This window comes from Dama dama, chromosome X, assembly GCF_033118175.1.
Source record: "Dama dama isolate Ldn47 chromosome X, ASM3311817v1, whole genome shotgun sequence".
In the NCBI taxonomy this organism is placed as follows: Eukaryota; Metazoa; Chordata; class Mammalia; order Artiodactyla; family Cervidae; genus Dama; species Dama dama.
The window spans coordinates 123,651,290-123,663,925 of record NC_083714.1 but is presented as its reverse complement, the minus strand read 5'-3'; positions in this window follow the sequence as shown (position 1 = coordinate 123,663,925).

Sequence of the window (12,636 nt, the reverse complement as noted above, 5' to 3'; positions counted from 1 at the left end):
CGTTCCAGATCCAAATACGGCAGCTCCTCCCACATACTGACATCTAGGGCAGATCCTTCATCTTGTAGTTGAAATGAGAAGTCTTTGAAGTAATTGAGTGCCAAGGTGGAGCTGAAGGGAACATATTTCATGACTTTTTTTGTTCTCGCTTGACCTCAGTAACTGGGAGATGTATTTTTGTTTGTTTGTTTGTTTAGGGCTTTCTTTTTCTTTTTTGGTACTCTTAAAATACTCTTCCTTGTAATTGAAAGTTTATTTGACTTCCATATCTTTGTTTATGAACAAAGTATATCCCATTTATTGCTGTATTTCAGTATAAGTATAAAGGTTTTGGTATTTTGTATAATGAATCAGAAATCCTTGAATCTCCTTCTGTGGTTCAGAACAAGATAATGTGTCAAGAGAACTGGCATTTCCATGCCAATATGAATGAACACAGAAAAATTGTTGGTATCAGGAAATAAAGGGTCCTGACTGAGTGGCATCTGTAATATAGTTGAATGGGAATTCCCAGCCCCTGTATACCCTCAGCAGCCCAGATTTTAACATTGTATAAGTAACATAATACCTTTATAGAAGGTCCAGAATGCAATTAAGAAATTGCAGTACCACAGGTAAGCATATAACTTAGATCAGCTACACTTGAAATGGGTAAGAACAGCAATTTGACGTTATTGGCATCAGCCCTTGTCTCAGGCTGGCACAGTTCAGTACCAAGAGAGATTGTTACCTTTCTTGGTGGGGGAAAGTGAGAGTGTGGTGAATGTTCCGAGTGTCCAGGAAAATGTTAGAATTAAGAAATGAATTCAAGAAAGCTGCAGGACACAAAATAACACACAAAAATGAGTTGTGTTTGTAAACACTAACAACAAACTATCTGAAAAAGAAATTAAGAAAACAGTTTTATTTCAAAAATGTCAAAAAGAATAAAATACTTAGAAATAAATTTAACCAAGGAAGTAAAAGATCTATACACTGAAAACAAGGAGACATTGATTGAAGAAAGTGGAAAAGACACAAATAAAATGATGTCCCAAGTATATGGATTGGAAGAATTCACATTGTTAAAATATTCATACTACCCAAAGTGATCTACAGATTTAATGTAATGTGTGTCATAATTCCAGTGGAATTTTCCAGAGTAATAGAAAGGCTAAAATTCATATGACACCTCAAAAGACCTTGAATAAATAAAGTAATCTTGACAAAGAGGAACAAAGGTGTAAGCATGGTGCTTCTTGATTTTGAACTATATAGTATAAGACAGTGTGATACGAGCATAAACATAGACACACAGACCAACAGAACAGAATAGAGCCAGGTATCAACCCACTCATATTTAGGCAAGTAATCCTTAACAAAGGCACTAAGAATACAAAGGGGGAAAAAAGTATCCTCAATCAACAAATAGTGTTGAAAAAACTGAAAGTCTGCCTGCAAAGAGTAAATCTAGAGTCTTATCTTACATCATACTCAAAAAAATGGATTCAAGACTTTAAAATGAGGCCAGAAATCATAAAATTCTTAGAAGAAAATACGGGGGAAAGCTCCTTGTCATTGGTCATGGTTTTTTTTTTTTTTTTAATTTGACAACAGAAACACAGACAAGAAAAAGAAAAATCAGTGGAGCTACATCAAATTAAAAAGATTCTGTATAGCAATAGAAACAATCAACAAAATGAAAAGGTGAAATAGAAAAAATTTGCAAGCCATATATCTGATAAGTTTATATCTAAATTATAAAAGGAACTCATACAACTCAATTACAGACTAATTAATTAAAAATAACTAAAAAATGAGCAAAGAACCTAAATATTTTCTAAGGAAGACATAGAAATAGCCAACAGCTATGTGAAAAGGGGCACAGCATCACTAATCATCAATGAGATGGTAATCCAGACCACAATAACAGATCACTTCATACCTGTTGGGAGAGCTATTATCAAAAAGCCAAGTGATAACAAGTGTTGGCAAGGGTGTTGAGAAAAGGGAACCTTTGCACACAGCTGCTGGGAATATAAATTGGCACAGCCACTATGAAAAACAGTATGGAGGTTCCTCAGAAAATTACAACTGTAATTATTGTATGACTCAGCATTTCTAATTCTGAGTATGCAGTTGACCCTTGAACAACACAAGATTGAACTGTTCAGGTCCACTTATAGATGAATATTTTTTCAATAAATACATTGGGAAACTATTCCGAGATTTGAGATAACCTGAAAAAACTCACAGGTGACTCTCATAGCTTAGAAATACAAAAAATTAAGAAAAAGGTGTCATGAATGCATAAAATTTATGTAGATACTAGTCTATTTTATTACTTACTGCCATAAAATATATACAAATATGAAAAGGTTAAATTTATCAAAAGTTGTGCACACAAACACAGACACACACACACTTATGGACCATTGAATAGCACTATTCATCTCTGATGAGCAGTTTCTGTAGTAAACTGTGATCTCAAAAAAAGTGATCACCAATGATTCTCAGGTATTTCTCTGTGTTTAGTACGATACCATAAACCTTGAATAACACCATTGGACTCATATGAAGTGCTGCTAGTGGTACTGGAAGTGCTCTCAAGAAACAGAAGTCATGATGTTATACGAAAAAGTTGAATTACTTGTGTACCACACTTTGGGTCTGCAGTCATGGTTGCCACCATTCCAAGATGACGTACTCCTTTCCCTATTTGGAACCAGTCTGTTGTTCCATGTCCCCTTCCAAGTGTTGCTTCCTGACCTGCATACAGATTTCTCAAGAGGCAGATCAGGTGGTCTGGTATTCCCATCTGGGTGATTCACATAGTCAGAGGCTTTGGCATAGTCAATAAAGCAGAAATAGATGTTTTTCTGGAACTCCCTTGCTTTTTTGATAATCCAGTGGATGTTGGCAATTTGATCTCTGATTCCTCTGCCTTTTCTAAAACCAGCTTGAACAACTGGAAGTTCATGGTTCACGTATGGTTGAAGCCTGGCTTGGATAATTTTGAGCATTAATTTACTAGCGTGTGAGATGAGTGCAATTGTGCAGTAGTTTGAGCATTCTTTGGCATTGCCTTTCTTTGGGATTTGGAATGAAAACTGACCTTTTCTGTCATGTGGCTGTCTAGGTTGATCAAAGCTTTTCTTCCAAGTAGCAAGCGTCTTTTAATTTCATGGCTGCAGTCACCATCTGCAGTGATTTTGGAGGGCAAAAGAAAATAAACTCTCACCGTTTCCATCGTTTCCCCATCTATTTGTCATGATGTGATTGTATCATGTCATCTGCAAATGGTGCCAGTTTTACTTCTTTTTCAACTTGGATTCCTTTTATATCTTCTCTACTCTGATTGCCACAGCTAGGGCTTCTAAAATCATGTTGAGTAAAAGTGGAGACAATGGACATTCTTGAGATTTTCATATTAAGTGAAGTCAGACAAATATCACTCATGTGGAAATATAATTTTAAAAAATGATACAAAGGAACTTATTTAAAAAATAGACTAAACAGATATAAAAAATGAACTTATAGTTACCAAAGAGCAAATAGGGCAGGGAGCAATAAATTGGAAGTTTGAGGTGAACATATACACATACTGTATATAAGGTAGATGGCCAACAAGTATCTACTCTATAGAGCAGGAAACTCAATATTCTGTGATAACTTATATGAGAAAAGATTCTTTAAAAGAATGGATATATGTATATATATAACTGAATGACTTTGCAGTACACCTGAAACTTATACAATATTGTAAATCAACTGTACTCCAAGAAAATTTTTTTTTTCCAAGAAAATTTTTAAAAAGAAAATTACTGGAGAGAAAGGAGATCTGTCTGGACATGTTTTAAGGCAGATGAAAGTGCCCTATTCTGGGGGAAATGCCACAAAGTACATGCATTGGTAAGGAAGGGAAGTGAGAGCCAAGATTTGAGACAGAAATAGATAGGCAAATTCTCTGATTTTGTGCAAATGCTGTCAGGGTTTTGTGCAAATGATCAGGACTCCCCTAATCTATAGAGCTGCTAACCCTGAGCCTTCAAGGGAAATTATAAACACCATCTGCCAGTGTTTCAGTTGTACAACAAGAAGGCCGGACAGCAGGAACCTTTGGGGGGATTGGTTTCATCAGTGCTTGGTCCCTGAATTCAGGAAGTACCTTGCCAGTAAGGGACTGCCTTTTAAAATTCTTTTGATATTGGACAATGCCCTTGGCCATCCAGAACCCCGTGAGTTCAACACTGAAGGCGTCAAAGTGGTCTCCTTTCCCCTAAACACAACATCTCTAAGCCTATAGATCAGAGGGTCAAAGGGACCTTTAAGGCTCAGTACACATGGCACTCTATGGAAATGTTTGTCAATGCTATGGAAGAGAACCCTGATAGAACATCATGAAGTCTGGAGGGATTGCACGACTGAAGATGCGATTGTTCACACACACACACACACACACACAAAAAGCCCATGAAAGCCCAAACAATAAATTCCTGCTAAAGAAAACTGTCCAGGTGTTGTACTTGCCTTCATAGAATTTGTGAAAGGGTCCGTCAAGGAAATCATGAGAGAGACTGTGGATATGACATGAAAGGGTGGGAGGGGGTGAAGAGTTCCAAAATATGGATCTTGGAACAATCCAAGAGCTAACAGACACAACAGCAGAGGAATTAACAAAATACGACTTGATGGAGATGAGTGGTTCTGAACCAGAGCTGGATGATGAAGAATAAGACATAGAAGAAGCAGTGCCAGAAAGCAAATTGACATTAGACAATCTGGCAGAAGTGTTCAGAGTACTCAAGACTGCTTTTGACTTCTTGTATGGCATGGACCCGTCTATGATAAGGGCACCGAAACAAAAGCAAATGGTGGAAGGAGGACTGATAATACACAGAAACATTTTTTAGACAAATGAAAAAGCAATATCTTCGGAGAGAAATTACAATGTATTTCCATAAAGGTACACTGAGTGTGCCTGCTTCTCCTGTCTCCCCTTCCACCTCCTCCGCTCTTCCATCTCTGCCACTCATCAAGGTCATCCCCTCCTCTTCCTCCTCCTCCTCAGCCTACTCAGCATGAAGGTGATAGGAATGATGACCTTCATGGTGATCCACTTCCACTCAACGAGTAGTAAATAATCATCATGCCATACAGGTAATAATCTTATCTGTTAAGTATATGTTTGAGTGTCTTTGTGCTAAGTGCTAATAACTGTATGGCAAGGACTGTATGAGATGCTTCTGTGTCATCATCTTCATCATCACCACCAGCTAAGTATTCATCATGTAGAACATTGCGTGCAAGACTTGTATTGAAATGGATAGCCTACCATTGCATAGGCAGAAGGTGAGTGATATTTAATATAAAATTAATAATGTTTTCATTTTATTATTGTCTTATAACTTTAGTTTCAAAGAATTATATTACTGCACACCATCCCTCTCGTGAATGAATAAACTGCACATCAGCCTGTCATCACAGGTAAGTGTTTTCTCTTAAAGTAACAATGTTTTCAGTACTGTATTATAAATATTGCCATAATAGTATATGCTATAAAAATTTTTGGCGATTCATTCCTTACTGTATATGCTTGGCTACCATGAAGCAATCCTATTGATTGCACTGAAGTCGCTCAGTCATGTCCGACTCTTTGAGACCCCAAGGAGTGTAGCCTACCATGCTCCTCCATCCATGGGATTTTCCAAGCAAGAGTACTGGAGGGGGTTGCCATTTCCTTCTCCAGAGGGTCTTCCCTACCCAGGAATTGAGCCCAGGTCTCCCACATTGTAGTCAGATGCTTTACCGTCTGAGCCACCAGGGAAGTCTTGATTACACTAGGCTACTATAAAGCAGTCATTTTGCTGCTTCTTCATTATCAAAGCTTGAATCATTATACCTGTAAATAAATATGAATTTATTTTCATATTATTTTTTCATGTTTGATATTTAGTGTCTTATATGTATAGTCTTTTGTGTCATATGAGACAATATAGATGTTGGTACTTACAGCCAATTTTTCTTATAAATGGATGCTGTAAACTTACAGTGTTGATAAATACAGTACTGTGAATATATGTTCTCTTATGATTTTCTTAATAACATTTTTTCTCTGGCTTACTTTATTGTAAGAATACAGTAGAAAATACTTATAGCATACAAAATATGCATTGACTGTTTATCAGTAAGGCTTCTAGTCAATGGTAGGTTATTATTAAGTTGGGGCAGAGTAAAAATTTTACAGGGATTTTGACTGCATGGGAGTTGCATGGTTCTAAACTCCACATGGTTCAAGGGTCAATTGCATATCCAAAGGAAGTGAAGTCAGTGTCTTGAAGAGACATCTTCACTCCTGTGTTCAATGCACCATTATTTACAATAGCAAAGATATGGTAACAACCCAAAATCTACCAACAGATAAATGGATAAAGAACATATGGTAGATACAGACAATTGGACATAATTTCACCTTAAAAATTAAAGAAATCTTGTCATATGGAACAACATGGATAAACAACAGGGACGTTATTCTAAATGAAATAAGCTAGTCTCAGAAGGGCAAATGCTGCATGGTTTCACTTATATGAGGCATCTAAAGTTTTTAAACACATAGAAACACAGAGGGGCCATGGGAGGGAGAAATGGGCAGTTGCTTTTCACTTGATACAATGTTTCAGTTATTCATTGAATAAATTCCAGAAATCTGCTGTGCAACATTGTGCCTGTATTTAACAGTACTATATTGTGTGCCTAAAATTTTGAGAGTAGATTTGATGTTAAATGATTTTACCACAACAATAATTTGACAAGTTGATTGTTTTGCTCTCTCTCCAGTAGAGAGTAAGCTGATTAAGTGCAAGCATTTAGAAAACAGAACTCTTTTATACTGTTAATGAGAATGTCAATGGGTGAAACCACTGTGGAAAACAGTATTGAAGTTTCTAAAAAAATTAAAAATCAAATTATGATATGATTCAGCAAACCCACTTCTGGGTATCTATTCAAGAAAGGAGTTAAAATTAGACTCTCCAAGAGATACCAGCATTCCCATATTTGTTGCATCATCATTCACAATAATCAAAACAGGGAAACAGCCTAAATGTCCTTTGATGAATAAATAGATAAATATGTGCTATATATATATATATATAAAATTGAGTGTTGTGTGTGTGTGTCCTCAGTCACTCAGTTGTGTCTGACTCTTTCTTGACCCCATGGAATGTAGCCTGCCAAGCTCCTCTGACCATGGGCTTCTCCAGGCAAAAATACTAGAGTGGGTTGCTATTTCCTCCTCCAGAGGATCTTCCCAATCCAGGGGTCGAACCCGAGTCTCCTGTGTGTCCTGCATAGGCAGGTGGATTATTTACCACTGAGCTACCTGGGAAGCCCATAATGGAGTAGTATTCAGCCGTAAAGAGAAGGAAACTTTGTCATTTGCCATAATAGAGATGATCGAGATGACATTATGCTAAGTGAAATAAGCCAGACACAGATTGACAAATACATGATACCACTTAAATGAGGAATCTAAAACAGGCAAACTGACAGAAGCAGGGTAGGATGGTGATTGCCACGGCCTGGGAAGAGGCATAGTGAGAAAGTGATTGTCAAAGGACACAGATTTTCAGTTATATAAGATGAATAATTTCTAGAAATGTAATGTGTAGCATAGAGCCCATAGTTAACAATTCCATATTAGATACTTAAAGTTTTGCTAAAAGGGTAGATATTATGTTAATTGTCCTTGGTCCTCCTCACTGCCACAAAAATAAATGAGTAAATTAATAAAGAGTGTAGGAGGAAACTTTTGGAGGTAATGGACACGTTTATGGCATAGATTGTAGCGATGGTTCAGAAGTGCATATTTATTTCCAAACATGGAGTTGTATACATTAAATGAGTACAGCTTTTTTATATGATAATCATATCTCAATAAAGTGTTTTTTTAAAAAAAGAGCAGATATTTGGTCTTATTTGGGGTTGTAGTCTGAGCATAGTGCAAAATGTACAGTAGGCACTTTATATTTAATCAATAAAGGCTGAAAGAAAGAGTATAAATAAGGAAAAGATTCTTAATTTTTGGTTTACCTAACTCCTTTTTTTCCTAAAAATTAAATTACCTAACTGCTTTTTTCCCTAAAAATTAAAGTTATATGCTTGTATTTGCTTATATTATTTAGGAATGTAAGATAAATTCTAATGGATTAGGCCACATGCTTATTCTCTTGTTTATTTCCCAATTATTATTTGAGAAGGAGCTCTTTTTTTTTTCTTTTGGCTGTGAAGCATGCTGGACCACCCCCAACCAGAGATTAAACCCACCCATGCCCTGTGCATTGGGAGCAGGGAGTCTTAAACACTGGACCAAAAGGGAAGTTCTGAGAATGAACTTTTTGGTAGGCTGACTAGTACTGTGGATGCTTTTTAAAAAACTGGAACAATAGCAACCTCCAAAACAAGATCTAGCCCCTGTCCATTGAATTTTAGAGTCTAGGAGGTACTATAATATGAAAATATGGTGAGATATTCTCTATGACCAAAAGCAGGGGTCCCCAAACTTCAGGCCTCCAACCAGTACTTCCTGTGAGATCAGCAGAAGCATTTAGATTAGAAATAAAATTCATAATAAATGTAATGTGCTTGAATTATCCCAAAACCATCCCCCACTCCCAGTCTGTGGAAAAATTGTCTTCTACAAACCAGTCCCTGGTGCCAAAAAGGTTGGGGACTGCTGAAAGAACAAGTAAAAAGCAGGGTAAAGAGGGCAGGCAGTTGGAGTTGAAAGCAAGTGTAAATGGCCTGTGGTGAGGCAGTTTGGAGCCTTGTTGTTGCTCAGTCATTAATTCATGTCCCACTCTTTGTGACCCCATGGACCGCAGCTCACCAGGCCTCCCTACCCTTCACTATCTCCCAGAGTTTTCTGAAACTCAAGTGCATTGTCAGTGATGCCATTAAACCATCTCGTCCTCTGCTGCCCCCTTCTCCTCCTACCCCAAATCTCTCAGGGTCTTTTCCAATGAGTTGGTTCTTTGCATCAGGTGGCCAAAGTATTGGAGCTTCAACTTCAACCATCAGTCCTTCCAATGAATATTCAGGGTTGATTCCTTGAGGATGGACTGGCTTGATCTCCTTGCTGTCCAAGAGACTCTCAAGAGTCTTCTCCAAGACCACAGTTAGAAAGCATCAATTCTTCGACACAGCTTTCTTTATAGTCCATCTCTCACATTTGTACATGACTACTGGAAAAACCATAGATTTGACTATAGGGACCTTTGTCGGCAAAATGATGTCTCTGTTTTTTAATACAATGTCTAGGTTTGGAACCTTAGGAAAATGCAGAGCCTTCAGTGAGAAGTCATTTTACGTGAAGTTGCCTGGTTGGCTAGAGAGACAGTGGGAATGGTGGGCATGGCCAGATTCTCAGATGGAGGGCCTCAGAGAGTCCAAAGTCTCCTGTACTGGTGACCTTTACCCTGGGTTGAGGGAGCCAGAGACCTTTCCATCAAGAAGGTACTCGATTATTTTATCTTGTGTGTAATTGGGAAAATTCTAGGCAACTTCTAGATTTTTAGTTGGTACTTAAATACTTGGAAATACTGGTTATTTAGATGAAATGGTAGCTAGGAGGGAAGATATTGATCAATGACAAAAATTCTAAAAATTTTGAGTTGTTTCCAACTGGGAAAGATTCTACCTCAAACACATTCTATGTTATATCCTCTGGTGTGACTGTTACATGATTGTCCTTGCTAGGCAACATTTTAGTTCAATGTGATTTTCTTTGTCTTGGAGTTTGGCTAATGTGCTGGAGTTCAGGAGGCTAGTGAAACAGCATGTGAAACAATTGACCAGCTTAAACTGTTTTTGCCTCCTCAAAGAGATTATTGATTAATCACACCTTGAATCATTTTGCAAAGAAAGAACTGCATGTGTCCAAGAAGGAAGGCATGACCTCAGGATGACCCCGGAGCAAAGATCTTCAATCTGGGGAACTCAGAGAATACAAATGTTGCTCCAAGGGCTATTGCAAAATGAGAAGTCCTTCAATAAGGAAAGCCTGGCTTCCTGTAACCTGAGTAGCTGATATGGACTAATTAAAGACTAGCCAATTAGCTTCCAAGTTAGAAATTCCTGTGACCCCTTAGATTTCACCCAGGCTGCTGGGTTGAAGAGAGATTTGAAACCTTACCTCCTGCACTGGTTGGCCTTGCAGTAAAGCTCTTTTCTCAAAAGCTCTTGCCATAAGTACTGGCTTCTATGTGCATCTGTCAGTGAGCCCATGTTCAGTGAGTTTGGGCAGCCTAGTTGAGATTTAGGACTTGTGACCATCTGCTTGATTCACTGTAGCCCCTGGTGGCTTCTCAGCATCAACCCTGAGTGGCCATCTCGACTGAGTTTGTCTAGAAAGTCGGCTCTCAGGTTCCTGTTTCCTAGCCATGGCACTCTGGGCTCCTTGGGCTTCTTTGGCTCCTTTCACTTTTAAGAAAAGAAATAGCTCCTGGATCATATATCTTTGGGGTGAGTAACCTCATTATAATGTTCCTATAGCTAAATGTGCTATATGTATTTAGAATGTGTCTGTAGTCTAATAATCTCATCAGGACTGTGGGTTAGAGAGGATTGGACTGTTGGATGGCATCACCGACTCAACAGAAACAAGTTTGAGCAAACCCCAAGAGATGGTGAAGGACAGGGAAGCCTGGCATGTTATAGTCTATGGGGTGGCCAAGAGTCAGACACACCTGAGCAACTGAACAATGACAACAACACTGTGGGTTAGGGTCCCGCCTAGGGGAGTTCCTTCCATCTGGATAAAATCCAAAGGCTAGGATGAGGGGTTGGTTAGGGACCCTCCTAAGGGGACAGTGCAAGAGGTTAGAGCTGCTGAGATATTCAGTGATTGGGTTAGAGCCCCAAATGGCTACGTTAAGGTCGCAGGTCTTTGGATTTATTTGCCTATGTTTAACTATGTCTGACTGTTATATGTGTTGGAATTGGCTAATAGGAAGTTGGCTATTGGATGCCTGTGACAAAATTTTATTAAACCTGATCCTCTGAATCGGGAGATAAACACCTTGCTCCTGGACTCGAAACCTTGCTTTATGGAGGTGATGGAGTGTTTTACTCATGCCTTTGGCCACCTGATGCAAAGAGCTGACTCATTTGAAAAGACCCTGATGCTGAGAAAGATTGAGGGCAGGAGGAGAAGGGGACGACAGAGGATAAGATGGTTGGATGGCATCACCAACTCAATGGACATGGGTTTGGGTGGACTCCGGGAGTTGGTGATGCACAGGGAGGCCTGGCATGCTGCAGTTCATGGGGTCGCAAAGAGTTGGACATGACTGAGCGACTGAACTGAACTGAAGGTGATTTCCTGTAGGTATTGTTATAGATGGATATCCTTTAAAAAAAAAAAAAAAAACTTTTACTGGAGAGTTGTTGATTTACATTCTTGTGTTAGTTTCAGGTGCACAGCAAAGTGATTCAGTTACATATATATTCAATCTTTTCCAGATTCTTTCCCATATAGGTTATTACAGAATGTTGAGTAGAGTTGCCTATGCTATATAGGAGGTCCTGTTCGGTTATCTATTATATATATTGCTGGTTTGTGTATGTTCATCCCAATTTCTAATGTATCCATCCCCCCATGTTTCCCTTTTAGTAATCATAAGTCTGTTTTCAAAATGTGAGAGTGTGTTTCTATATTTTAAGTAAGTACATTTGTGTCATTTTAAAAAATTAGATAGTACCTATGAGTGATATAATATGATATTTGTCTTTGTCTGACTTACTTCATTCATTATGAAAATCTCTTAAGTCCATCCAGTGCTGCAAATGACATTATTTCATTCTTTTTTATGGCTGAGTATGATTCCATTGTATGTATGTATCACATTTTTATTCATGGACCTGTAGGTGGTTTCCATGTCTTAGCTATTGTAAACAGTGCTGCAGTGAACATGGGTGTGCTTGTACCTACTCAAATTATGGTTTTCTTCAGATATATGCCCAGGTAGTCTATTTTTTAAATTTTATTGGGGTACAGTTGATTTACAATGTTGTGTTAATTTCAGGTATATAGCAAAGTGGTTCAGTTATACATATATGTACATTCATTAATTTTCAGTTTCTTTTTTCTTTTTTTTTCTTTTTTTTTTCAGTGGGTTTTGTCATACATTGATATGAATCAGCCATAGATTTACACGTACAGAATATTCATTAGAGTTTCCTGTGCTATGTAGGAGGTCCTTGTTGGTTATCTTTCATATATAGTGGTATGTTTATGTTCATCCCAAGCTCCTGATTTATCCCTCCCTCACTATGTTTCCCCTTTAGTGTCCATCAGTTTGTTTTCATCATCTGTCTTTCTGTTTTATAAGTAAGTTCATTTTTATCATTTTTTAAAATTAGATTCCACATATGAGGGATATATTTTTCTTTGTCTGACTTAATTCGCTTAGTATTACAATCTCTAGGTACATCCATGTTGCTGCAAATGGCATTCTTTCATTCTTTGTTATGACTGAGTAATACTCCTTTGTATTTACAGACCACATCTTTATCTACTCCTCTGTTGATGGACATTTAGGTTGCTTCTGTGTCATAAGTATTGTAAATAATGCTGCAATGAACATTGGGTGCTGTAAC